The following is a 23,657-nucleotide window of genomic DNA, read 5'->3' as shown; positions in this document are numbered from 1 at the left end:
AATTTTAAATAGAGACAGTGTCTTGCCACGTTACTTAGGTTGGTCTCGAACTCCTAGCCTCAAGTGATCCTCCCACCTCATCCTCCCAAAGTGCTTGGATTATACCATGCCCGGCCACAATTTTTTTTTTTTTTTTAGTGTAGAGGAGTCTAGTAGAAATGCTCAAATGAATTAAATGAGTGAGATCTAAATTACAGCCCCTTGTAACTTTTTTCTTTTTGAGATGGGGTCTCACTGTGTTGCCCAGGCTGGAGTGCAGTGGCACGATCTCATTTCACTGCAACCTCCACCCCCTGGATTCAAGCAATTCTCCTGCCTCAGCCTCCCTAGTAGCTGGGATTACAGGTGTGCGCTACCACGCCCAGCTAATGTTTGTATTTTTAGTAGAGACGAGGTTTCACCATATTGGTCAGGGTGGCCTTGAACTCCTGACCTCAAGTGATCTGCCCTCCTCAGCCTCCCAAAGTGCTGGGATTACAGGCATGAACCACCGTGCTCGGCCCCCTTGTAACTCTTGAGAATACAACAAGGTCACTGGAGCAATTCTATTAGATATGTAATACTGTTTCAATCTTTCATTCATTCAGCACCCATTCTCAGTTCCTCTATGTTCCAGAGATTTGGAGATAAAGAATTGGTCCTTGCTCTAGAGGAGCTCAAAGTGTTGGGACAGGTGTGAAATGTAGGAACCCAGAAATACCAAGTAGAGCAAAGCCATGGAATTAGCTCCTGGCTCCTCTGGGCCTCGGATGGTGGCCCCAGGGATGTGCTGTAGAGGAGGCCACGGTTGGCAGGGGTGGAGCTGGTTTCATCACTGGCAGATGTTGTCTTCTGTGCAGGGCCGCCTGTTGCTCTCTGCCCAGGTAGAGGCACCATCACACTGTTACACTTCCGCCAACCCGCTATCGAGCGACTGTTTGCAGTCTGACTTCTTGACTTCTAGCTAGTGTGCATCCTCCCATACCCTCCCACCCCCAGTGCCCTGCACAGGACTTGGCAAGTCAGTGTTTGTTGGCTGTGTGAGGCTGTCAGAGTGTCCTGATATTGACCTTATATTTATCAGCTGCTTTGACCACTATGCAGAGTGTGCTGCTTCACACTGGGCTTTATGCTGGGAATATAAGACACAGCTCCAGTCCTCAAGGAGGGCTCACAATTTAGTCATGCCTCTCAGTGCCAGCCTGTTCCTCTCCTCAAACACTTAGGTCATTTTAAAACCCACTGGAAAGCTAGATGTGGTCACAGGCACCTGTAGTCCCTGCTACATGGGAGGCTGAGGTAAGAGGATGGCTTGAGCCCAGGAGTTCAAGGCGGTAGTGAGCTATGACCATGCCTGTGAATAGCCACAGCACTACAGCCTGGGCAACGTAGCAAGATCCCATCTCTTAATTTTAAAAAACCCTCTGAAAAATAAAGACATTATATTTTTCTTGTGAATCATGTATAAGATGATGAATCAAGTATCATTCCTTTTCTTCATCTTAAAACAACCTCTTTCTCATCTGTCTTGCAGTGAGCTCTTCTCCAGAAGTTGGAGTTAAATCTTAGGGTTTCTGCAGCACCGTGTGTCGCTGAGTGCTGGTGCACACCTGTAATCCCAGCTACACCTTGCATGGAGTGACTTATTCACATGTAGGTTCTCCCTGCTGGAATCGATCCTTTTGAGGACAGAGACACATCCTTTATCTTCAATGTTGCCAGAGCCTGGCACAGTGGTGCTGCTCAAGCAGGAGCTGTTGAATGTCTGAAGGAAAGAAATTGTTTCTTGATTTTGATCATACATCTCTCCTCTCAGGCTTTGCCCTTTGAAACCCCAAAGCCCTAATATCCTCCGTGAGCTGCCTGTGTGTGCTGTACCTCGCAGCATCTCAAAAGAGGCCTAAAGCCACATTCTGTAGTCAGGGTGTGTGTATGCATGTGGGTAAAGATGCACAAACACGCACTCCGGTTATTCTGGTTACACAGCATCGCACTGAAAACCCCACAGTATCAGGCTGTTCTCATTTAAGTGCTTAAAAACAACAACCCCTTCCATTCACTCAAAAGTGCTTCATGATTTCCAAAGTGCTTCCACGTCCATTCACTGAGCTCAAAACTCACGGCCACCTTAGGAGGTGAGTAGGGCTCATTCCTTTCATTTTACAAATAGGGAAACCGAAGCTCAGAGAGGGAAACTATTTTGGCCAAACTCAAACAGCTCCAGGTCTTCCAGTCCCAAAGTCAGAGACTTCCTGGCACATAGTGACGGGTTGGTATAGGAAACTACATGGTGCTTAGTTTCTGTCCAGGGATGAAGTTGCATTACTCTCATGCCCTGGCTTGTTACTAAGACTGGGGTCAGAAGCTTGTTTCTCAGGCTGAGCTGAATGGGAAATAAAAACTTCACAGTAGAAAAGCAGTGCTCCGGCTGGGCGCGGTGGCTCATGCCTGTAATCCCAGCACTTTGGGAGGCTGAGGTGGGTGAATCACAACGTCAAGAGTTCAAGACTAGCCCGGCCAGCATGGTGAAACCCTGTCTCCACTGAAAATACAATAAATTAGCCAGGTGTAGTGGCGGGTGCCTGTAATCCCAGCTACTCAGGAGGCTGAGGCAGGAGAATCACTTGAACCCGGGAGGCGGAGGTTGCAGTAAGCTGAGATCATGCCACTGCACTCCAGCCTAGAAGACGGAGCTAGACTCCATCTGAAAAAAAAAAAAAAAAGAAAAGAAAAGAAAGAAAGCAGTGCTCCATGTCTTGCAAGTTCAACAACTGTAGCTCTTCAGAGCCTCCACTCAGTATGGCTTTATAGTAGGCAGTCTTATTTCTGAATTAACTTAGCTATGTGTCCTTCCTCCAACGATTCGCAGAGGAGACACCTGACCCAGCCTGGGGTAGGAGTGCTGGGTATTGGTAAGAGAAGCTTCTAGAGGAATGAAAGCCTGAGCTACTCAGCTCAAGGATGAGTGGCCATTAGCCAGGCATGGGGTACAGTGAGTGAGGATACACAGAGGTCAGGCAGGGAGAAGGACATTAACCTAGGGAAAGAGCTTAAGTGAAGATAGACTTCATGTCTACACATCCACCTTCATGATTTTCACTCCATAAGATTGCCACCTATACGATATTTATGTAATATTCGTATTGGACTATATTTAAAATTTAAATATAATTAAATAAAAAAGACATAGTAGGTCGGGTGTGGTGGCTCACTCCTGTAATCCCGACACTTTGGGAGGCCGAGGTGATGGATCACCTGAGGTCAGGAGTTCAAGACCAGCCTAACCAACATGGAGAAACCCCATCTCTACTAAAGCCACATGTGGTGGCGGGCATCTGTAATCCTCAGGAGTCTGAGGCAGGAGAATTGCTTGAACCCAGGAGGCGGAGGTTGCTGTGAGCCGAGATCACGCCACTGCACTCCAGCCTGGGCGACAAGAGCAAAACATCGTCTCAAAAAAAAAACAAAAACAAACAAAAAACCCCACATAGCACATCATGGGTTTGCTTGCTGCTTTTTTCTAATATACATTAAAATAAATACCTAGCTGGGCACGGTAGCTCACTCCTGTAATCCTAGCACTTTGGGAGGCCGAGGCAGGAGGATCACCTGAGGTCAGTAGTTTGAGACCAGTCTGACCAACATGGAGAAACCCCATCTCTACTAAAAATACAAAATTAGCCAGGCATGGTGGTGGGCGCCTGAAATCCCAGCTACTTAGGAGGCTGAGGCAGGAGAATTGCTTGAACCCAGGAGGCAGAGTTTGCAGTGAGCCGAGATTGCACCATTGCACTCCAGCCTGGGTGACAAGAGTGAAACGCCATCTCAAAAATAAATAAATAAATAAATAAATAAATAAATAGATACCTAATTATTCAAGTGAAAAAACAGTCATCCTTTTATTCCCACAAAATCCTCTGGTATATCCAGGTAGAATGAGTACCACATTTGGGAATCTGTAAACAAAGGCACAGCGATGAGTAAGAGTGTGGGGGTGATGGGGCTGTTGAGAAAGCGGCGGGAAAGGGCAAGAGGGTGGGCAGGAGTGGTGGCTAATGCCCGTAATCCCAGCAGTTTGGGAGGCCGAGGCAGGCAGTTCACCTGAGGTCAGGAGTTTGAGACCAGCTTGGCCAGCATGGCAAAACCCCATCTCTACTGAAAATACAAAAAAAAATTAGCTGGGCGTGGTGGCGGGCGCCTGTAATCCCAGCTACTAGGGAGGCTGATGTAGGAGAATCACTTGAACTTGGGAGGCGGAGGTTGCAGTGAGCCGAAATTGTGCCACTGCACTCCAGCCTGGGTGACAGAGCAAGACTCCGTCTCAAAAAAAAAAAAAAAAAAAAAGAGCAAAAGGGAACTGGGATGTGAGGACAGGGGACTGAACAGGACCCGAACTTGGAAAGGTTTGCATGCCTGACTCAGGCTGGATCATCTCAGAGTCGTGGAGAGACAGCCACTGAAAGGCTGTGCTATGAACAGGTCACAAGGCCAGAGAAAGCCAGGACTTCTTTCCTGTGGCTCAGGCTGTACTTTGAAGATCTAGACCTCAATTATCAGGAAGCCTTGAGGAGGCAGATTTCTAACCTAGAACGAGGCTTTGAGTGAGAAAACCATCATCCTGACACCTACATGACTGTGGGCAAGTCATATGACTATCTGTGGCCTCAAGTATGCTGTCTGTGAACTGGACGCATACCAAGGCACCTGGGCGGGACCTGGAGGTTGTGGGCTCCAAGTCTCTTTGCCCACTTCCCTCTAGATCAGGATTTCTCAACCTCGGCCCTATTGACATTTGAGGCCAGATAATTCCTTGCTGTGGGGAGCTGTCTTGTGTGATGTAGCATGTTTAGCAGCATCCCTAATCTCTACCTATTACATGCCAGTCGCATCCTCCAAGCTATGACAACCAAAAATGTCTCCAGACATTGCCAAATGCCCCTGGAGGAGGAGGAGGATGACACCCAGACTTGTCTTTAGAGAAGTAGAGTGAGTGCTGGTGGTGTCGGCCGTGTTGGCTGAAGCTGGACCTAGGAGAGCAGAAGGCTTCCAGCAGATGAACCGGTGCCACCCAATTTCAGAACCCCAGATGGGAAAGGAATAGTCAATGAAGGAGTTTTTATCACTGCCTTTGTCACTGAAAGTGTGACTCATTGATTCCCTAACATTCATTGACTATCGATTGTATCATCTGATGTGCAAGGAAAGACATCTCAAAGAGGGTCACATGCTTCCAGCACTCAAAAGCATGACCCATTGCTTTCCTGCTTGGGCCTGTCTTTCGTGGGAAGGCAGCCAGCAGCAGGAAAACAGACCCTTGTTTGGAGTTTAGAACAACTATGGGAATAATCAGGACAATGAGCCCACATGGCAGCAGATTCACACAGTTTCCAGGTCCTAGAACCTGGTCAACCTGTTCTTTGACTCATAAAAACAATTATGGTAATAGCATCACTTGAGCATCTACTGTGTACATTGCACACACTTATCTAATCCACACAATTCATTATCCCTATTTGATACATGAGGAAATTGAAGCTCTGTGGGATTGGCCAACTTGCACAACATTGCACAGCTATTAAATAGAAGGCAACCAGTCAAAAGTGTAGACAGCTGACTTTAGCCCAGGACTACCTGATTCCAAGTCCTTTGTTATTTCTCTTATGTCAGGCTACAAATTCTCCTTCCTGGTGGTATTGTGAGGAGGAAAGACAGCTGTAAATGTGCTAGGGTTTGAAGTACCACAGTCATTGGCTCCTTACCTGTTGTGTTGGTGTCAGAGCTTCAAGCCACATGCACATAAAATTGCAGAGTGCTACTTTTGATATTTTTAGTCTTGTCTGAAGCTGAGAAACAAAACCACAGAAATCTAGCTTAGTGAATTATTATGAGGCACATCTCTTTTTAATCACCACTCCAATCAGGAAATAGAACTTTGGCCAGGCACAGCGGCTAATGCCTGTAATCCCAGTACTTTGAAAGGTTGAGGCAGAAGGATCGCCTGAGGCCTCATGTTTGAGACCAGCCTGGGCAAGGAAGCTAGACCCATCTCTAATTTAGAAAGGAAGGGAAGGAGGGAAGGAAGGGAGGGAGGGAGGGAGGGAGGGAATTTACTAGTCATCCCAGTAACCATCTACCAACCCCGTCCCAATCATGGCTCCAATCCTCCCCCAAAAGTAACTGTTGTTCTCACTTTTATTTATTTTGTCATTTTATTTTATGTTTTGAGACAGGGTCTCACCCTCTAACCCAGGCTGGAGTGTGGTGGTACAATCATGATTCACTGCAGCCTCAACCTCCTGGGCTCAAGCAATCCTCCTGCCTCAGCCTCCCATGTAGCCAGGACCACAGGCACATGCCACCATGCCCAGCTAGGTTCTCACTTCTTCAACACTCACTTTCTCGCATTCATCATCCAGTTAGGCATCTCTAAACATAATAATAATTTTTCTTTTTTAAAAAATTTGATATGTCTCTTAAGTCTACTTAATCTATTGATTTTATTATTAAAACTATATATTTAAAGTATATTACGTAGGCTGGGCATGGTGGATCACACCTGTAATTCTAGTACTTTGGGAGGCTCAGGCGGGTGGATCACCTGAGGCCAGGAGTTCGAGACCAGCCTGGCCCACGTGGCGAAACCCCATCTCTACTAAAAATACAAAAATTAGCCAGGCGTGGTGGCGGGCACCTGTAATCCCAGCTACTCGTGAGGCTGAAGCATGAGAATTGCTTGAGCCGAGGAGGTGGAAGCTGCAGTGAGCTGAGATTGCACCACTGCACTCCAGCCTGGGTGACAGAGTGAGACCCTGTCTCAAAAAAATGTAAAAAGATATAAATGAAGTATATAATATGATGATATATATGATATATATATGATACACATAAAAATGTGAACTAATTACTACTGTCAAGAAAATATCCTATCCATCATCTTTCTTTTTTTTTTTTTTTTTTTTTGAGATGGAGTCTTGCTCTGTCACCAGGCTGGAGTGCAGTGGGGCGATCCTGGCTCACTGCAACCTCCGCCTCCTGGATTCAAGTGATTCTCCTGCCTCAGCCTCCCAGTAGATGGGACTACAGGCGTGTGCCACCACGCCCAGCTAATTTTTATATTTTTAGTAGAGACGGGGTTTCACCATGTTGGCCAGGATGATCTCGATCTCTTGACCTCGTGATCTCCCACCTCAGCCTCCCAAAGTGCTGGGATTACAGGCGTGAGCCACCTCGCCCAGCACTATCATCTTTCATAGTTATCTTTGTGAGTGTGTGTGTTTGGGTGTGTTGCATGCATGTGCGTGTGGTAGGAGCACCTAAAATTTACTTTTTAGCAAATTTTCAATATATAATACAGTTTTATTTATTTATTTATTTATTTATTTATTTATTTATTTATTTAGAGACAGAGTCTCGCACCGTTGCCCAGGCTGGAGTGCAGTGGTGCAATCTGGGCTCCCTGCAACCTCCACCTCCCAGGTTCCAGCAATTCTCCTGTCTTAGCCTCCTGAGTAACTGTAATTACAGGCACATGCCAGCACACCCAGCTAACTTTTAGTATTTTTAGTAGAGATGGGGTTTCGCCATGTTGGCCAGGCTCGTCTCGAACTCCTGACCTCAAGTGATCCACCTGCCTCAGCCTCCCAAAGTGCTGAGATTACAAGAATGAGCCACCGCGCTCGGCCTACGATACGATATGATTAACTATAGTCCTCATGAAGCATATTAGAGCTCTAGACTTAGTACATAACTGCAAGTTCATACCATTTGACCCACTTCTCCCTTTTTCTTCCCCTCCCTGCTCCTGGTAACCACCATGTTCTACTCTGCTTTTATGTATTTGACTTTTTTTTTTTTTTTTTTGAGATGGAGTCTCACTCTGTCATAGGCACGCACCATCACGCCAGGCTAATGTTTGTATTTTTAGTAGAGATGGGTTTTCACCATGTTGGCCAGGGTGGTCTCGAACTTCTGACCTCAAGTGATCCACCCGCCTCGGCCTCCCAAAGTGCTGGGATTACGGGAGTGAGCCACCTAGCCTGGCCTGCATTTGACTTTTTTTTTTTTTTTTTTTTTGTCTGATGGAGTTTCCCTCTTATTGCCCAGGCTGGAGTGCAATGATATGATCTCGGCTCACTGCAACCTCTGCCTCCCATGTCCAAGCGATTCTCCTGCCTCAGCCACCCCAGTAGCTGGGATTACAGGTGTGCGCCACCACACCTGGCTGGCATGTATTTGACTTTTTAAAAGATTTACTTATACTTGAGATCATGCAGTCTTTTCGTTATGCAGCCTGTCTTGTTTCACTTAGCATAATGTCCTCCAGGTTTACCTGTGTAGCAATCCCTCTGTTGGATATATACCAAAGGGAATGAAATCAGCACCTCATAGAGATATCTGCACTTCCATGTTCATTGCAACATTATTCACAATAGCCAAATTATAGAAACAACCTATGTGTCCAGTGATGGATGAATGAATAAAGAAATTGTGGTCTGCTAGGAGCAATGGTGGTGGCTCATACCTGTAATCCTAGCACTTTGGGAGGCCGAGGTGGGTGGATCACCTGAGGTCAGGAGTTTGAGACCAGCCTGACCAACATGGTGAAATCCTGTCTCTACTAAAAATACAAAAATTAGCTGGGGTGTGGGGGGCGTGGTGGGTGGTGGCACATGCCTGTAATCCCCGTTTCTTGGGAGGCTGAGGCAGTAGAATCACTTGAACCGGGGAGGCAGAAGTTGCAGTGAGCCAAGGTCACACCATTGCACTCCAGCCTGGGCAACAAGAGTGAAACTCCATCTCAGGAAAAAAAAAAAAAGAAATTGTTTTATGTATATACACACACATACACACACACACACATCTATACACACATATACACACAATGGAATATTATTCAGCCTTTTAAAAGGAGAGCCTGCCATTTGCAACAACATAGATAAACCTAGAGGACATGATCCATACATTTTATATTTTTCTTAAAGTCCTCTGCAGATTGACCTTATGAAAATCTTATAAGGAGACATTTTCCCTCACATATTATTTGGTGGCTCAGTGATGAAGTTCACCTATTACATTTGATTCTGGAGAAAAAGAAAGTGCCTTTTTATATAAGACACTGATTTCTCATAGTCTGTGTCTTCATGTTTTCCCATCTTTCCACACTTTAATTTCTTCTGTGTCTTTAAATTCAGCCTTGTCTATTAGATAGATCATCTTATCATTTCCTACATGCTCAATCTTGTCTTATCTCAGTACTTCTTTAAGCAACCCATGCTATTACTAACCCTGGTTCCACCTGCCTTTCAGAGCCATGCTTTGGGAAAGCATTTTTATACTCATTCACTCTCCTTCTTTATCTTCTCTTCTACCTTGGATCGTAGACAGCTGGCTTCCATCCTCACCCTCCAGGGAACCCACTCCAGCATGTTCACCTACAACCTCCATTCAGCTAAATTTATGTGAAACAAGTTTGGCCATGAGGACCCCTCAACAATCAAGGGACAGGGACACACGAGGGTTATTGATACAGGGTCCCACATCATGAATGGTCTTAAACCTAGGCTTCTGACATCATCTCCCAATGACAGTACATGTGTAGTCATTGCAATTGATGTGTTTGTATGTTCAGGGCATTAATTTGTGAAATATAATATAATAGTTCTCCCCCTTTTGGCACTGCCTCCATTAAAAAAAAAAAAAAACAAAATAACAGGGCCCTCAAAAATGAAAATGGCCCCAGTCTCACTCAGTCTCCAAGAAGCCCTGTAGGACCAGTTTGGGAGGCATGGCTGGGGTGACACTGGGGGACAGCATAGAGCAATATAGGCCCAGGTTAAGACCTCAGTCCCAGCTGGGCACAGTGGCTCATGCCTGTAATACCAGCACTTTGGTAGGTCAAGGCAGACGGATCACTAGAGGTGAGGAGTTCGAGATCAGCCTGGCCAACATGATGAAACAACATCTCTATTAAAAATATAAATATTAGCCGGTCATAATGGTGCATGCCTGTAATCACAGCTGCTCAGGTAGCTGAGGCAGGAGAATTGCTTGAACCCAGGAGGTGGCAGTGAGTCATCTCACCACTGTACTCCAGCCTGGGCAACAGTGAGACTATGTCTCAAAAAAACAAAATAGATCCCAGTCTCAGATCCATAGATCCCTCTTTCCCCTCTGAACTTCCACTTTTTACCTCTCACCTCACTGGGTTATTGTGAAGATCCAAACTGCAGTGAAGTCACATATGTACAAGAACTTTACAAAGGACAGCTGTTACTCAGAAAAGTCACCCAGGATCCCTAGCAGTGTTTTTTCCTTAAATGAATCAGAATAGAATAAATCAGAAATTCTCAGGGGGCACCGCCCATAGAAAGGGTGAGAGTATTGTTTCTGGGTTTGTTTGTTTGTTTCTGATATGGAGTCTCACTTTGTTGCCCAGGCTGGAGTGCAGTGGCAGGATCTCAGCTCACTGCAACCTTCGCCTCCCAGGTTCAAGCAATTCTCCTGCCTCAGCTTCCCGAGTAGCTGGGATTACAGGCATGTGCCACCACGTCCAGCTAATTTTTGTATTTTTAGTAGAGACGGGGTTTCACCATGCTGATCAGGCTGGTCTCAAACTCCTGACCTCATGATCCGCCTGCCTCAGCCTCCCGAAAGTGCTGGGATTAGAGGCAGGAGCCACGGCTTGAGAGTATTGTTTTATAGAATTTATTGCAGTTATATATACATGGACAGATATATGTTTATACTAGTGGTGATATAAAATGTATTTCTTACTATAGGCCACATTTTTCTAATGTTTGAAAAACAGTGCATGATAGGCACCTTTACATACATCTCCCTTGAGAATGGGTCTTCTTATCTTCATTTACAAATGAACACATTGAGGCTCAGAGAAGATAAGTGGCCAGGGATATATAAGCCAGGTTTAGACCTAAGGTCTTGAAAATCTACTAAAATGTCTTAAGTTTATGAATCACCTGGGGGCATCTTTTAAATACTGATTTCTGGCTCTCTGCGGAGGTTCTGATGGGGTGAGGGAGGTAGTTATGAATGTGCATTTTTAATATTGCCTTCAGGCAATCTGAGTGCTGGTGATCCTGCCTGCCACACTGTACGTCACTAGTTTGGAGCAGTGGTCCCTCAAGAGGTTTGCCTGACCTACTGTGGGGCTGGAGAAAAGCATTTAAACTTCAGTTTCTACTCGTGTTCGTGCCATTCTTTCATAATATCTATGTGCCTATAATCTACATATTATACAATTGTACATATATAAACACCCATATGGGCATATAATGTATGTCTGGCCCCATGAACACCTGGCTTTATACAAGTGCACATATGAGCACACGACACAAACACATTATGGGCATATAATTGGGCAATGTTATATTATCAGTTTTCACTGGTTGGGAAACAACGAGGAATAGGAAGGAGATTGCTGCTCTGAGCTACCGTCACCACCACGTGAAGGCTGTTTCAGAAAGACAATTGTTCTTGGTTGCTCATCTGAGGAGGTCATAGGCAGTTCCAGACCTTGTAGGGAGTATTGTGTACACAAAATACAATGAGAGGAGGCCAAGGCAGGCAGATCACCTGAGCTCAGGAGTTCAAGACAAGCCTGGGCAACATGGTAAAACCCCGTCTGTACAAAAAATACAAAATTAGCCAGATGTGGTGGCGCAAACCTGTAATCCCAGCTATGTGGGAGGCTGAGGCAGGAGAATTGCTTGAATCTGGGAGATGGAGGTTGCGGTGAGTTAAGATCGCACCACTGCACTCTAGCCTGGGCAACAAGAGCAAAACTCCATCTCAAAAAAATACATAAATAAAAAATAAGAGCTCTGGTGGCTGGGCATGGCAGCTCACACCTAAAATCCCAGCACTTTGGGAGGCTGAGACAGGTGATTGCTTGAGGCCAGGAGTTTGAGAGCAGCCTGGCCAACATGGTGAAATCCCATCTCTGCTAAAAATACAAAAATCAGCTGGGCATGGTGGCGCACACTTGTAGCCCCAGCTACTCGGGAGGCTGAGGCAGGAGAATTGCTTGAACCTGGGAGGTGGAGGTTGCAGTGAGCAGAGATGGTGCCACTGCACTCCATCCCGGGCAACAGAGTGAAACTCCATCTCAAAAAAAAAAAAAAAGCTTTTGGTGAGGGGACCTGAATGGACAGGGTGTTGTCTCTGTCACACTGAAGAAACCAGCTCCCCTCTTACCTCAGTTGTATGGTCCTTTCTGATCCAAACAAGATTAAGATGGCCCATTCATCACTTGTCAAGAGGAGGTCTGAAATCCTAGGAAGGGGGAACTTGGAATCAATCATTCAGTCAACGCTTGTACAGATCATTCTGAAAATGCCCAGTGAGGTTGCAGGAAACCTAGGAGGAGACAAAACCATATAAGATGTGGCAATATAACAATGTTTGGGGAGAAAAGATGTAAAAACAGCCAGGCGTAGTGGCTCACGCCTATAATCCCAGCACTTTGGGAGGCTGAGGCGGGCAGATCATGAGGTCAAGAGATCGAGACCATTCTGGCCAATGTGGTGAAACCCCGTCTCTACCAAAAATACAAAAATTAGCCGGGTGTGGTGGTGCGCACCTGTAGTCCCAGCTACTCGGGCGGCTGAGGCAAGAGAATCGCTTGAACCCAGGAAGCGGAGGTTGCAGTGAGCCGAGATCACGCCACTGCACTCCTACCTGGCGACAGAGCGAGACTCTGTCTCAAAAAAAAAAAAAAAGGAAGAAAGAAAGAAACAATATGAAAAGGTAAATACGGTAATAAATGCCAGCATATTTCTTTCCTTATGTTTATATGATTTTGAAACACATTGTTAATAAAACACCTGGGGGTTTCCTTTTAACTGCAGATACAGTCTGTGGAGTCCATGCTGAAAGCACACAAAGCCTGTACTGTGGCTGAAATTGATTTCGTTTTAATCTTCTGTAATGATGCCATTATTTTTACAGCTGCTTCTACAACCCCATACATGATTTACATGCAAGTGCTGGCCCTCTTTTTATATAGGTATGTACTGTCCCCTGTAAACTGTAAATTCCCCCAGGGCAGGGCTCATGTTGGCACAGGGTTGGGGGTGGGGGAGAAAAGAGCACAGGGTTTGGAGACCGGTGTCTCGAGACTCAAAGCCTGGCTTTGACATATATTGGCTGGGCAACCTTGAGCAAGCTATTTAATGTGTGAGCCCCTAGAGGTTAATTAAACCTTATCTAGTAACTACTCGTGGCTGAAATGAAAGATATGGCATAAAAGCCTGTCAAGTGATTGGCGGCCTGAATAGGATTTGCATATTCCTCGGAACTCAGTGTTTTATAATGAAGTATTTGCTTGGGAACTTTTGCTCCAGAACCTCATCTATTTGCTTTATAGTGCTCATGTTAGTTGAGGAAGGATTAACAAGAAAGTCATGACTTCCTTGTCCCTTACTAGGTTTTTGTTTATTTTTCGTTTTGTTTTGTTATGCTTTCAGACTGTGTCCAGCTTTATTACAGAAACTTTCTATAAACAATCATGGTATTTCAGACAGGACATGGGTAGACAATCGTTAACGGTATATAACAACCTTCAAACTCCTTTCTTCAATGGACTACCAAAAATCAGGAAGCCACTATAAAGCCTGATGAAGTCTTCAACTGATGCTCTGAACAGGGAAAGTTTAGAGTGAGGGTTGACATTTCACATTTAGCATGTTGTTTAACAACTTTTCACGAGCCAATCCTGATTTTCAGGAAATGAAATGAAAATGGCAGAATTTATCTGAAGATCCACAATCTAGAGATGGAACCATGGTTCTTTTGAGGGGCGCCATCTCAGTGGCATCACTGGAAAGTCCAGATTGCCTGACACACTGGAAATCAGTGACTGGGGGTAAGGTCCCAACAGATGTCTGGGCTTAAGGGAGTTAAGTCTATGCTGAAAGATGGAAAGGGAGAAGAGGACATAAAAATGAATTTGTTTTTTCATACCACAAGGCTTTTGTGCCAAGGTGGCCAAGTGTGTCAAAGTCAGGGAGTCCTTCCTCCTGGGAGCCAAGAGGAACTCTCTCAAACCTAGAAGGGAAATGTGTTTTCCCCACATCAACCCAGCTTCAGAGACATTCTATTAGTGACATATGCCCCGTCCCCCCAAAACAACAATGAAGTGTTCCGTGTGCTCACAGCATAGCTTTAAAAAAAAAAAAAAAAAGGCCGGGCATGGTGGCTCACGGCTGTAATCCCAGCACTTTGGGAGGCCAAGGCGGGTGAACCACAAGGTCAGGGGTTTGACACCAGCCTGGTCAACATGGTGAAACCCATCCCTACTAAAAATACAAAAAATTAGCTGAACGTAGTGGCAGGCACCTGTAATCCCAGCCACTTGGGAGGCTGAGGCAGGAGAATCGCTTGAACCCGGGAGGCAGAGGCTGCAGTGAGCCGAGATCATGCCACTGCACCCCAGCCGGGCGACAGAGTGAGACTCCGTCTCAAAAAAGAAAAAAAAAAGGAAAACAAAATTCTGCATTTTTGTAAAACTTGATAAAAATAGTATTTCAAAGGGCCGGGCGTGGTGGCTCATGCCTGTAATCCTAGCATTTTGGGAGGCCGAGGTGGGCAAATCATGAGGTCAGGAGATCGAGACCATCCTGGCTAATATGGTGAAACCCCGTCTCTACTAAAAATACAAAAAAATTAGCCAGGCATGGTGGGCGCCTGTAGTCCCAGCTACTCGGGAGGCTGAGGCAGGAGAATGGCTTGAACCCAGGAGGCGGAGGTTGCAGTGAGCCAAAATCGTGCCACTGCACTCCAGCCTGGGCAAATACTTCATTATAAAACACTGAGTTCCCAGGAGTATGCAAATCCTATTCAGGCAGCCAATCACTTGACAAACTTTTATGCCGTATCTTTCATTTCAGTCACGAATAGTTACTAGACAAGGTTTAATTAACCTCTGGGGGCTCACACATTAAATAGCTTGCTCAAGGTTGCCCAGCCAGTATTTGTCAGAGCCAGGCTTTGAGTCTAGAGACATCTGTCTCAAAAAAAAACAAAAAACAAAAAAAATAGTATTTCAAACTGTACAGTCAGCAGAAGTACACAAGTTATCAAAAATACAGACAGTACACTTGGCGTCTCCAGCACCTTCAGTTTTCTGTGCCTGGTCTGATTTAGCATCTCCATTTTCTGCAGGGTTATTCCCCTCCTTGCCAGCATCAGCTTTTCCCTTTATCCTTTGGGTACCTTCTCTCCCTTCTTTGCAGGGGCCTTTTTAAGTTTGGGCTCTGGCTTTGGAGGAGCAGGTTTAGCAGACAACTTCATGGATTTTCTCTGTGGTTCGTCCTTAACTTTGGATTTATCTCCTTTAGCATCCCCTTCACCCTTTCTCTTGGGCATGGTGGTGACGATGGCAGCAGGATGTGGGTGCTGGGTATGGGATGCAAGGGCACAGGGCTTTGGTCGGTCCAGGGGTTGTTCTTGCCTCTTCTTCTTCACACTGCTCCTAGGTTTTTATTTTTAAATTTTTATTTGGAAATAATTTTTAACTTGCAAAAGCACAAATAGTATAAGTCACCACATATATCCTTTACCCAGATTCACCTATTGCTAAGATTGCACTCTGTTTGAGGGTAAGTTACAGGCATCAATGCCTTTCACCCCTAAATACTTCAGTGTGCATTTACAAAAGATAGGAATATCCAACTTTATTCAACTTCACTTATCATTTCATACATTTACATTGATATGGGACTTTTGTCTTATGTACCATCCATATTCCAAATTTGTCAGTCAATTTATATTAAGTTTTGACTGTCTGGAACTCATCTCAACATGCCAGATGTGGCCCCTTGGAACTTTCAACTTGCAGCCATGGGGAGTGAAATTAATATGGATTCTTTTCCACTTTCAGGGCAAGGAATTGAAATAGAATAGAAGTATAATGACAAATTGTTTGAGGTCCCCCAAGTTATAGCAAAGAGCATGCTTGGTGCTCTTAAAGACCTAGATCAATTCTTTTAAATGACTAGTGAAGGAATGGGGGAACTAAGGTGTAAACAGGGGAAGGGACTTGCCTTAGACTCTAAGACCATGGGCCAGTGAGTAGATGAGCTAAAGCTGGAAATCATCAAGCATCAGAGGCCCTAGGAACTTCACTCCAACAATCTCTTCTTAGAGATGACATTATCAGCATTATTTAGGAACTGTACCTCAGCTTGTACTCCTTGTCCCAATACCCTGGAAATGTGACCTAGTTAATAATAATGATAAAAATAGCTAGTGTTTATGAAATGCTTCCTATGAGGTAGACACTGTTTTAAACACTTATAAGCAGTATCCCATTTAATTCTTATTAATGATCTTAACTTTAACAAGCCCTATTGTCTTCATTTTACAGATGATGAAACTGAGGCTTTGCTAGGTTAAATAATCTAAACCAAAGTCTCACCCTTAACCTTGGCTTTATCTCCACTTGAGTCTAGGCTTCCAGTTTCAAATTTATTTAACCATAGCACCATGAAGAGGGGAGTAAGCACCATGGATCTTTGGAGGCCAGTGTTTGGGAGGAGCTGGAAAGGGTCAAGTAGGGCTTCTCAAATGTATATCAAAACTCATATTCATAACATGTAAGTGTTGCAGAGACACTTCCCATTGGTTGCTTCCTTGTGTCCTTCCAACCGCCCATTTAAAAAAGGGTAAACATAAGGTTCAGAGTGGTTCAAGCTGGGCACAGTGGCTCATGCCTGTAATCCCAGCACTTTGGGAGGCCGAGGAGGGCAGATCACCTGAGGCCAGGAGTTCGAGACCAGCCTGGCCAACATGATGAAACCCCATCTCTACTAAAAAAAAATTAGCCAGACGTGGTGGCATGCACCTGTAATCCCAGCTACTCGGGAGACTGAGTTGGGAGAATTGCTTGAACTTGGGAGGTAGAGGCTGCAGTAAGCTGAGATCGCGCCACCGCACTCCAACCTGGGTGACAGAGCAAGACTTCATCTAAAAAAAAAAAAAAAAAAGGTTCAAAGGTTCAGTGAGTTCCACAAGGTCCCATGGCTAATCTGTGACTGAGCAGAGATTTGACCCAAGTCTGCCGTTTTCTTATTCTGTCACCAAAGCAAGCAGATGATATGTGATAAGTTATGACATTACATATTTAGAGACTTCAGGATTCATGTTGTAAATAAAGTCATAATAGCTCTGTTATCTAAGCAAACTTCAAAGCCACCTTGCTGGTTTAAGCACTACTTGCTAATTGGCAGAGTAGAGTCTCTGGGTCAATGCCCCATAGAGCTGAAGACCCAATTCTGTCTTATCTCACCCAGAGTCTGAGGGAATCAACATAGTTAGAATGTCTTGGGCAGCTAAGAACAAAGAAAAGGGGTGGGACTCTCAGAAGCCTACATGTAAATCTCAACAGCCAGCTCACAAATCTCAGCAACTGGCCTGTGGGTCTCAGCAGCTGATATGAATATTAGCAGCCAGCACAGATATCTACAGCCAGAGCAGATCTCAGCAGCCAGCTCAGCTCTGCGGGACTGGGAGAAAGCACACAGTCCTGAGACTTCTCTTTCAGGAGGGAGAGCTTGCACCCAGCAACCAGCATCTCTGTGCATAACCCCAGGGAAAAAAACTGGACAGCTCTCAGCACCTGGCAGAACACTGCAGGATCAGGAGGAGGCGCACAATCCTGAGACTTCTCCAGCAGGAGACAGAGAGAGAGGAGTAAAGTAGGCACACACACAGAAAGATCTGAGAGATTCCCAGAATCTCTAACTGGATGGATTGGTGAAGGTCTATCCCTGCCTAATGTACAAAGACTGAAAGAGGTGGTTACTTATTCAGATGTGCAGACAGGAATGCAAAACTACAAGGAACACAAAGAATCAGGGAAATATGACATCAGCAAAGGAATGATATAAATCTCCAGCAACCAACCCTAAAGAAATGGAGATCTGTGAATTGTCTGACAAATATTCAAAATAATTTTTTTTTTTTTTTGAGACGGAGTCTGGCTTTGTCACCCAGGCTGGAGTGCAGTGACAGGATCTCAGCTCACTGCAACCTCTGCCTCCTGGGTTCAAGCGATTCTCCTGCTTCAGCTTCCCGAGTAGCTGGGATTACAGGCACGCGCCACCACGTCCAGCTAATTTTTGTATTTTTAGTAGAGACAAAGTTTCACCATTTTGGCCAGGCTGGTCTCGAACTCCTGACCTCAAGTGATCCACCTGCCTCGGCCTCCAAAAGTGCTGGGATTACAGGTGTAAGCCACCACGTCTGGGTCAAAATAATCATATTAAAGCAGCTCAGCGAGCTACAAGAGAACGTAGATAGAACACTAAATAATACCATGGAAGCAATACATAACTAAAATGAAAAAAGTCAACCAAAAGACAGAAACCATAAAAAAGTAGAAATGCTGAGGATCAAGGAAAAAGAAAGGAAAAGAAAACTATTTATCTGATAAAGAGCTAGTTTCACTTACGCAAGTGAAATAAACCAGCCACAGAAAGCCATATTATACATGATCTCAATTATACGAGGTATCTAAAATAGTTAAACTCATAGAAGCATAGAGTAAAATGGTGGTTGTAAGGGGTTGGGGGAAGAAAGAAATGGGGAATTGTTGCTTAATGGGTATAAAATTTTTGTTACCCAAGATGAGTAAGTTCTAGAGAACTGTTGTATAACATAGCGCCTGCAGTTAACAATATGGCATTGTGCACTTAAAAATTTGTTAAGACCTCATGTTAAGATTTCATGTTAAGTCCACAAACTACACACACAGAAAGGGATACAAGAAAACATTTTGAGAGATGGATATGTTTATTACTTTGATTGTGGTAATGAAATCATGGGTATATCTAAACTCATCAAGTTGTATATATTAAATATACAATCTAGATGTACGCATATCTCAATAAAGCTAATAAAGCAAAAAACAAAAAATAAAACTGTTTATTGGGCTGTGCGTGGTGGCTCATGCCTGTAATCTCAGCACTTTGGGAGGTGGGAGGATCGCTTGAGCTCAGGAGTTCAAGACCAGCCTGGTCAACATAAACTTTGAATGTAATGTGGTGGGAAGAGAAGGATCAGATCTAAATTTGAATGCTGGCTGTGCTGTGAATCAGCAAATCTCTTCCCCTCTCAGAGCCTCAGTTTCTTCATGTGAAAAAGGGGCTAATGCAAGCCCTACCTATGTAAGAGCCTGTTTTGGCTCAGGCTTCCAACAACTGTTTCTCACCCATGCTTTTCATGGCTTGTCCTCAGAAGTTCCCCACAAAGGGGTCCTATGGTTGTTCCCACTTTACAAATGAGGTGACTACTAGACACATTTATATAGTTGTCTCTCCTATCAGACTGCGGACCATTTGGTGACAGAGATTATATCATATCCCTTTGCGTGTTTCCAAACACAGAAATTAGCATACTGTAATTAGCAAATGCTTAGTAAAGAGCTTTTTTAAAAACACACACAGGCTGGGCACTGTGGCTCACACCTGTAATCCCAGCACTTTGGGAGGCCAAGGCGGGTGGATCATGAGGTCAGGAATTCAAGACCAGCCTGGCCAAGATGGTGAAACCCGGTCTCTAATGAAAAAAACACAAAAGTTAGCCAGGTGTGGTGGTGGACACCTATAATCCCAGCTACTCAGGAGGTTGAGGCAGAGAATTGTTTGAACCCGGAGGCAGAGGTTACAGTAAGCCGAGATCATGCCACTACACTCCAGCCTGGGCAACAGAACGAGACTCCATCTTAAAAACAAACAAAAAATAGACACACACACACACACACACACAACATGTATCACACAAATAAAATATTACATTTTCAACTGCCTGGCATTTACCAGTTTGAAAGTGGAGCCGACTGCTTTACGCCAGAGGATGATAAACCCTCTCATTTTTAGTTTGGCTTCTAAGTATGCTCATCACCTGATAGTAACTTATTTTTGCTTCCTGTGAGTCAGAGAGCAAAAGGCACTGTCTCCAAGCCACCAGGGCAACCTTTAAACAAACGGCCCCATAATGAATAGTTTTGGTAAAGTAACAGCCTGCTGCATGCCTTGTCATAATATGTAAACACTCTCTAATTTGTTCAATGTTCTGTATTAATAAAGTTTGTGTCCTATCATTTCCAAAGAGTCTCAAAGAACGCTTGCTCAGATGGCCGGTGAAAAGTCCCACTTTGTCATACCTAGGAAAGCAGCATCTTTTTTTAATTTTATTTTTAAATAAATAGGCTGAGCTTGGTGGCTCTTGCCTATAATCCCAGCACTTTGGGAGGCCGAGGTGGGTAGATCATGAGTTTAGGAGATCAAGACCATCCTGGCCAATGTGGTGAAACCCTGTCTCTACTAAAAATGCAAAAATTAGCTGGGTGTGGTGGCATCATGTGCCTGTAGTCCCAGCTACTCAGGAGGCAGAGGCAGGAGAATCGCTTGAACCCGGGAAGTGGTGGTGGCCGTGAGCCGAGATCGTGCCACTGCACTCCAGCCTGGGCGAGAGAGTGAGACTCTGTCTCAAAAAAAAAAAAAATTTTAAATTAAAAAATAAATAAATAGAGTTGGGGTCTTGCTATGTTGCCCAGACTGGTCATGAACTCCTGGGCTCAAGTGATTCTTTTGCTTCAGCCTCTCAAAATGCAGGGATTACAGGCATGAGCCACTGCACCCAACCCAGCATCTTTGTCTAACAGCATAGAGATAAGGCTGAATTGAGAGAAGACTCTGTGTTGTAGAGATGAGCACTGTCTCCAGTCACTCTACCTCTTTGAGGTTCATCTGGAAAATGGGCTAACTGACAATTAAATGGATATAATGTACACAGAAGTGCACTGTGACTGGTGAGGCCATGTAAATATTGAACACTGGTTTTCTGTATTTTTTTTTCTCACTTAAAGTTCATCATATTAGAGAGCTTGAGAAGTTACCGGGATGGGACCGCAAAGTTGCTGGTGCCTTATCACACAGTCCCAAAATTTGGATTGCTGGCATAAAATATTGTATTACGGCCGGGAGCAGTGGCTCACGCCTGTAATCCCAGCACTTTGGGAGGCCAAGGCAGGCGGATCACCTGAGGTCAGGAGTTCGAGACCAGCCTGGCCAACATGGTGAAACCCCGTCTCTACCAGAAATTCAAAAACATTAGCTGAGCATAGTGGTGGGTGCCTGTAATCCTAGGTACTCAGGAGGCTGAGGCACAAGAGTCGCTTGAACCCGGGAGCGGGAGGTTGCAGTGAGCCAAGATCACACCACTGCACTCCAGCCTGGGTGACAGAGTGAGACTCCGTCTCCAAAAAAAAAAAAAAAAAAAAGAAAAGAAAAGAAAAAGAAAAAGAAAGATAAGTTTACTGGGCTGGGCGCAGTGGCTCACGCCTGTAATCCCAGCACTTTGGCAGGCTGAAGCAGGCAGATCACCTGAGGTCAGGAGTTTGAGACCAGCCTGGCCAACACGGCGAAACCTCGTCTCAACTAAAAATACAAAAATTAGCCAGGCATGGTGGTGGGTGCCTGTAGTCCCAGCTACTCAGAAGGCTGAGGCAGGAGAGTCACTTAAACCTAAGAGGCTGAGGTTGCAGTGAGCCAGAATCATGCCACTGCCCTCCAGCCTGGGTGACAGAGTGAGACTCTGTCTCAAAAAAAAAAAGAAAGAAAGAAAAGAAAAGAAAGAAAGATAAGGTTACTGGAGTTCAGAGAGGTTGCAGGAGAAAGATAGCCAGGAACCAACTAGCAGGGCTGCCCTTGACAGTCAGGTCCTCTGACTGTGCATTCCATTGCACTATGTCTCAGGACTGTGTGTTATTATTTTATTTCTAACATCACCAATTTCCAGAAAGGATCCCAGGCATTTGTGGAAGGGGTGTCAAGGGGAGAGAAGGAAGAAGAATCCCAACAGTTAAAACCTCCCACAGCCCAGGCTTCCTGGTCACAGACAGGGCTGCAAAAGGCACCCTAGATGGGCTAGCTGCTGTGGGTGGGCGAGACTTGCACTGAGTACCTACTATGTGTTTCAGGAAAAAGGACCCTGAGCGTCGTGGCTCACTCCTGTAATTCTAGCACTTTCAGAAACTGAAGTGGGAGGCTTGGTTGAGGCCAGGAATTTGAGACCAACCTGGGCAATAAAGGGAGACCCTCTCTCTACAAAAATAAATTAAAAAGAAAAGAGCGCCGCCTGTGAGTAGGGTCAAATGTTATGCACTGCACCTGCTACGTGCTACAGATACAGGTGGTCTGGGACCCGCCAGCTGACAGTGGGAGTGAGTTTGCCCCGAACAAGGAGTCCTCCATTTCTCATCTTGTAGCAACTCTGTGGGTGGAGTATGATTACTCCCATTTTGCAATGAGAATATTTAGGTTCAAAAAGGAGACAGCTGAGGCCACAGCCATAGATGGAGTTAGTGGCACTGCAAGACTGGACCCCAGCTGGGTGCTCAGGTTCCTTTTCTACCTCAAAGAAAGGTAGAAACCATCCCTATCTGCCACAGAGGAGCAGACTCCAGAGAAGCCAAAGCCTAGCCAGCGAGTAATCATAACAATGTCCGTCTTTTAGCGAGTATTTGTCATGTAGCAGACACGTTATTGCACACTCCCACTTAATGGTTACATGACCTTGTCCGGTCTATTTTCACGTTAGCCAAAGGGAAGCCTAGAAGTCCACAGTCCCCGGGAGCTGGAAGCCAGGCAGTGACAGCGCCAGCGTATTCTCCTTGACTTGATTGTAAATTTCACAACTTTGGTAGCTTCAATAGGGAGGAAGAGGAGGGGCGCCGGCTCCCTCCAGCAAAGGCGGCGCGGAGCGAGTAGCCAGGTCCGGAGCCGTCCTGTGCCGGGCCGTCCGGTGGGGGGCACTGCAGACCGCGCGGGCGCTGCGCCCGCCTCTAGCTCCGGGCGCAGAGGGGTGGCCACGATCTCCTGTGTCGCTCGCGTCCCTAGCCGCGCCTGGGAAAGCGGACTGGCCTCCCAGAGAGGATGCGGGGGAAGCCGCACAGGGGCCCACTGGGACCGGGTAAGGGCGCGGGATGGGATCGGCTCTGGATGTGGGTGCCCCCCGAGCCGCGCCCCACCCCGCGAGCACTCCCATTTGCACCTCCACTTGAGCACGGAGCTTCAAGAACGGGCTATTCTGGGGTGCGGGTTCCGACACTAGGCCCCACACGGATCTGGGGACTGGTTTGGCTACGACCTGGCGGAAGGGGGGAAACCTGGCCTGAGAACGGAAACTGCGGGACGATCCGGCGGCGCACTTAAATCTGGCTCCGCTGCTTCCTCGCCCCGCCCCCGCTGTCACCTTCCTCTGCTTCTGAGCAGCGATTCCACACCCCACTCCACCCCATCCCACCCAGACCGCTCACCCGATTCTGACTTTGAACCCAAAAGCGATCAGGCGTGTTCTGGGCCCGGCCACAGCCAGTGGGCGCTCTGGCCCTCGCAGAAGCCGCCGCAAGCGGGCATCGCTGTCCCCGGGGAGGGGACCCCAGCTAGCACCAGTAGAGGTGCAGTCACCCTTTTTATGGTTACTCGGAGGGTAGATACGGCATCCACTGACCTTGATCTTTTCCCACAGTCACCTGGGACCCAGGCATATAATGTGGGCAGTTTAATGAGGTGTAAACGAAGTGCAAATGGCCTAGAAGCCCCTTGAATTTGAAGCAGGATGGAGGCTTTCTTTAGAAGGGGGGTTTTACTCACTCT

The 23,657-nt window shown here is 45.8% G+C and overlaps 1 long non-coding RNA gene across 3 annotated transcripts; it reads right to left on the bottom strand.

Moving 5' to 3' along the window:
• Positions 1-23,657, bottom strand: LOC104007973 (uncharacterized). Of its 3 annotated transcripts, XR_001720946.3 has the most exons (5): positions 23,512-23,652; positions 12,193-12,354; positions 5,739-5,822; positions 3,847-3,935; positions 1-1,744 (listed from the first exon to the last, which is right to left on the bottom strand). It is a non-coding gene; the product is annotated as an uncharacterized LOC104007973 (long non-coding RNA). The 3 variants fall into 3 exon arrangements; XR_001720947.3 differs by lacking the exon at positions 3,847-3,935 and having other exon boundaries at positions 551-1,744; XR_001720948.4 differs by lacking the exons at positions 1-1,744; positions 3,847-3,935 and adding an exon at positions 4,393-4,563 and having other exon boundaries at positions 23,512-23,657.

This window comes from Pan troglodytes, chromosome 11, assembly GCF_028858775.2.
Source record: "Pan troglodytes isolate AG18354 chromosome 11, NHGRI_mPanTro3-v2.0_pri, whole genome shotgun sequence".
NCBI lineage: Eukaryota > Metazoa > Chordata > Mammalia > Primates > Hominidae > Pan > Pan troglodytes.
This window is presented reverse-complemented; position numbering and strand designations above follow the sequence as displayed.